Genomic DNA, 5,694 nt, shown 5'->3' with positions numbered 1-5,694 from the left:
GAGATGGTGATGGAGAATTTGGTGATTGATGTGTGTCAATTTTGAGAGAATGGGGCTGTGAGTCCACATTTGTTGGAGTCACATCAAGCTGAATTTGAGAAGGCATAGATACATGTAGGTGTATCTGTGCAGTGTGTGCACCCTGTGTGGAAATTAAGGTTTTAACCTTCTTTTTTCTTGTAAAGGCTTTGACAGGTGAGTGTGTGGCTTCAGTGTCCCTCCCTCTTTTGTTCTGTGTCCCTGGTTGGGGACTATTTTCAATAGCTGCACCCTTTTGAGAGGATGCAACTAGGGATAAGTTTGAATCCTTTTCAACCACCACAGTCTTTTGAGAAACTGTGGCCTGGCTAGCTGGGGTACCACTCACCTCTCCTACCTTATCCTGGGGGGTTTCTTGATGTTCACCCCTCTCCTCACCACTCACACCCTGTTCACTCCCCTCAGTGTTGATGGTAGTTGTTACAACTGTTGTCTTTTGAGAAATAACAGAGGTGACTTTCTTTGACTTTGTTCTTGAAACTTTAGGTTTGGTGGCTTTGGTAGGAACCTGTTGGGACAAAGACACAGATTCCATGGCCACACTTGAAGGCAAATAAATAATGGGGTTGGAAGTAGTAGGAGTTGAAGAAGTATTTACCTCACTTACCTGAGGTGCATTCATTATTGGCAAATATACCAATGGCACCTGACTGTTGAGGTTAATTCTCAAAAGGTCTGCAAAGACCCTTTTCTCTTGTGCCCAGCACTTGAGTTTATTACTCTCATTATTTATGACCAAACCTTCAACAACATGGTTAGCCAATAACATAAAGAATCTAGAATAGTAGATGTTATGAGGTCTATTAGCTTTGTTACCTAACCTGGAACCTAATTCTAGCATGACATAGTTGCTAAAATTAAAGTACCTATCAGAAACTAGCATATAGAGCATATTAACAAGAGATGAAGTTATAGCATCAAAATTACTAATTTTCCAAGAGAAAACCTTGATAACGGCATCACTAAGAAAACTCTATTCTTTCCTAAGGCCTTTTCTTCTAATACTCCCTAAACTAGCAGAATCAAAAGAATAGCCTATGGAATCTAACATGCTAGATACATCATTATCAGTGTGTGGTGTCATGGCATTGTTCTCAGGTAGTTTGAAATAAGACTGTATATCATCACAGTTAATACAGTAATCCTTACCTTTGAAAGAGAAAGTGATGGTCATATCTATGGGATTAAACTCTGTAGTTGTCCAAATCTCCTCAATTACCTCACAGTAAATGGTTGGGGCTTCCAGCATTGCATAGCTTAGTTTGCAATTTTTGATGAAGTCCATCATCTTGTGATAATTTGAGTGGGCTTCATTATTTTCCACTAAAGCTACGAAATTGTTCTTCTCATAGACAAATCCAGACTGGGACATTATCTTTACTACTGGTGCCATTGTAGTGAGTAGAGGTTGCAGAGAAAAGTTGAGAGTTTTGGGAGAGAAAGAGAGTAAAAGCTTTTGAAAGATTGTAAGAAAGCGTAAAGTGAAATTTAGAATTCAAAAGGCTTTTATACTTTCTCGAATTAAAACGTAAGGAGAATGATTAAATAATTCTTTTAAGGAAATTACAGCCATTTGAGAATAAAGAAAACTGTATGTATTCTAAAAACTGCCTTTAATACAAATACATACAACTGTGTATATATGTATATATATATCAACGGTTAAGTAAAAGAATCAACAGTTGTGACTTACTTAAAACAACTGATGTGACACTTCAACGGATGAGGTAAATAGTTATCCGTTAAAGATTAACACAGATTTATCCGTTGAAGGATAAAATTACCAGAAATGTATTTGTCTTTCAACGGATAATGGACATCCGTTGATAGAACAATTTTGGCTTTCAACGGATAGGGAATATCCATTGATAGAATAATCTTTACTTAAAGCCAACTTTGTTCTTGCAGCAAATTCATTTCAGGCTTCAAAGCAGATTATAATAAGGACATGAATTTATGAATAATTAAGCATACCTAGCTCACTTACTAATCTTGTGAATGTTGATTCATCAAGTGGCTTGGTAAATATATCTGCTATCTGCTTTTCACTTGGAACAAAATGAAGTTCCACTGTACCATTCATCACATGTCCCCTTATGAAGTGGTACTTGATGTCAATGTGCTAGGTTCTTGAGTGCTGTACTAGATTTTCAGTAATGGCAATGGCACTTGTGTTGTCACAGAATATTGGAATTTTGTCAACAGTTATCCCATAGTCAAATAGTTGATCCCTCATCCAAAGTATCTGTGCACAGCAACTACCAGCAGCAATGTACTCTGCTTCAGCTGTTGATATAGAAACAGAATTTTGCTTCTTGCTGAACCATGACACAAGCTTATTCCCTAGAAATTGACAGGTGCCAGTTGTACTTTTCCTATCTATTTTACAACCTGCATAATCTGCATCTGAGTAGCCAATTATATCAAAACCAGGCTCTCTAGGATACCAAATTCCTAGATTTGGAGTCCCTTTGAGATATCTGAAAATTCTTTTAATAGCCACAAAGTGATATTCTTTAGGGTCAGCTTGAAATCTAGCACAGAGACATGTAGAAAACATTATATCAGGTCTACTAGCAGTTAAATATAGAAGTGAGCCAACCATGCCTCTATAGCTTGTAATATCCATAAACTTTTCAGCCTTGTTTAATTCAAGCTTGGTGGCAGTGGCCATGGGAGTTTTTGCAGATGAACAATCCATTAAGTCAAACTTCTTTAAAAGATCATAAATATATTTAGTTTGACTAATAAAAATTCCACCACTAACTTGTTTAACTTGTAAACCAAAAAAATAAGTTAGCTCTCCCATCATGCTCATTTCATATTTACTTTGCATTAACTTAGCAAATGTTTTACAAAGCTTATCATCTGTAAAGCCAAATATAATATCATTTACATAGATTTGAACAAGTATTGTAGAGCCATTAACATTTCTAAAGAAAAGAGTTTTGTCAACAGTACCTCTTGTGAAGTGATTATCTAGAAGAAATTTTGACAAAGTCTCATACCAGGCTCTAGGTGCTTGCTTTAGTCCATAGAGTGCTTTCAATAGATAATACACATAGTCTGGAAAATTTGGATCTTCAAATCCTGGAGGTTGGCTTACATAAACTTCTTCCTCTAATTCTCCATTTAGAAATGCACTCTTGACATCCATTTGATAGACTTTGAAATTGGCATGGGCTGCATAGGCTAGAAAGATTCTGATGGCTTCAAGTCTTGCAACTGGAGCAAATGTCTCATCAAAATCTATTCCCTCTTGTTGAGAATAGCCTTTGACAACCAATCTGGCTTTATTCCTTATGACAATGCCATTTTCATCCATCTTGTTTCTGAATACCCATTTTGTATCAATAGAGCTCTTGTTTTTTGGCTTGGGTACCAGCTTCCATACCTTGTTCCTCTCAAATTGGTTTAGCTCCTCTTACATTGCTAAAATCCAATCTGGATCCAATAGAGCTTCTTCCACTCTCTTAGGTTCCTCCTGTGATAGAAAACTACTATATAGACATTCATCTTGAGTAGCCCTTCTAGTTTGCACTTTAGATGTTGCATCACCAATGATCAATTCAAAAGGGTGATTCTTGGTCCATTTCTTTTGAGGTGGTAGATTAGCTCTAGATGAGGTTACCTCAGTATTGTCATGATGTGAGATAGAGTGTTGATTGGCTGAAACTCCCCCTGAGTTATTGATCCTTTGAAAGGAACTGGGAGTTCTATCAACTGATGAAGTGAATTGATTATCCGTTGACAGACTATGATCAACGGATGCTTCATTATATACTTCAACGGATGATGCACTTTGTCTTTCAACGGATGCTGCATTACTTCTTTCAACGGATGCTGAATTGTGACTTTCAACTGATGCAGCACTTTGTGCATTATCCAAAGGCAAATTTTGAATTCTTTTCGAGGTGCCTTCTCCATCATTATCATCTTCACTATCATCAAAATATATCTCAATGTTATCAAATTTGAGTCCTTCATGATGTCCCTCATCTGTTAGTCCATCAATCTTTTTATCATCAAACACAACATGCACAAATTCCATGACAATGTTGGTTCTTAGATTGTAGACCCTATATGATTTTCCAGCAGAATAACCAACAAATATTCCTTCATCAGCCTTTGTATCAAACTTCCCTTTGTGATCAGGTTGATTCCTTAGAATGTAGCATTTGCAACCAAAGACATGAAGAAAGTTTAAAGTTAGTTTTCTTCTCTTGAACAATTGATAGGGAGTCATGCCTTTTGCCTGATTGATTAGAGAAATATTCTGAGTGTAACATGCACAGTTAACAGCCTCAGCCCAAAAGTATGTTGGGAGTTTTGACTCTTTAAGCATTATTCTTGCAGCTTCAATTAGTGATCTGTTCTTTCTTTCCACCACACCATTCTGTTGTGGAGTCCTTGGAGCTGAGAACTCATGCATGATCCCATTTTCTTCACAGAATAACCTCATGGTAGAATTCCCGAACTCGGTTCCATTGTCACTCCTGATATTCCTTACTTTGAAATCTGGATGATTGTTGACTTGATATGATTGATGATGATTTCACTAGCTTCATGCTTTGATCCATTAAAGTAGGTCCATGAAAACTTTGAGAAATCATCTACAATCACTAGGCAATATCTTTTCCTTGAAATTGACAATACATTGACTGGTCCAAAAAGATCCATGTGTAGCAGTTGTAATGGTTCATCAATTGCTGATTCAAGCTTCTTACTGAATGATGCTCTCTTTTGCTTTCCTTTATGACAAGCATCACACAGTCCATCCCTTGAGAATTCCACTAGAGGCATTCCTCTAACTAAGTCCTTTTTGACTAGATCATTCATTGTCTTGAAATTCAAATGAGACAGCTTCTTGTGCCATAGCCAACTTTCATCTGGACTTGCTTTGCTGAGAAGACAAGTAATTGATTCTGCATTTGTAGAGTTGAAGTAAGCCAAATACACATTCCCTTTTCTAACTCCAGTTAGAACCACTTTGTTGTCCTTCTTACTTGTAACAACAAAGGCTTCCGAATTGAAGGAAACAGTATTCCCTCTGTCACACAGTTGACTGATACTCAATAGATTGTGTTTGAGACCATCAACTAATGCAACTTCATCAATGATGACATTTTCTTTTGAAATCAAGCCATATCCCATAGTGAACCCTTTGCTGTCATCTCTAAAGGTTATGCTAGGGCCAACTCTCTCCTTGAACTCTGTGAGCAGGGTGAAATCTCCTGTCATGTGCCTTGAACAGCCACTGTCCAAGTACCATAGATTCCTTCTTTTTCCCTGCACACAATAAAATCAAGCAAGTTGATTTTGGTACCCAAGTTTCCTTGGGTCCAGCCTTGTTAGTCTTTTTCCTAGACTTCATACCTCCAACATCTTTTGACTTAGGTAACTTTGGATCAACCTTGGTCTCAGATGTAGTTGGTTGAAGTGTAGGGTTAGTCACAGAATTATTTAGCACATTTGGTTGAATTTGATAAGGCATAGATTGTGCAAACACATTATTCCACATAGGCATGTTGTATGGCATTTAAGGCATACTAAATGCAGCAAAATAAGGATTATTAACATATGGCATGTTTGCAAAATGTGCATGCAGATTCTGTTGAGACATAACAGGCATATCATGCAGAGGTGACATAGACA

Source organism: Apium graveolens, chromosome 7 (assembly GCF_009905375.1).
Source record: "Apium graveolens cultivar Ventura chromosome 7, ASM990537v1, whole genome shotgun sequence".
NCBI classification, from domain to species: Eukaryota; Viridiplantae; Streptophyta; class Magnoliopsida; order Apiales; family Apiaceae; genus Apium; species Apium graveolens.
The sequence above is the reverse complement of the archived record's forward strand: the minus strand, read 5'-3'. Positions refer to the sequence as shown.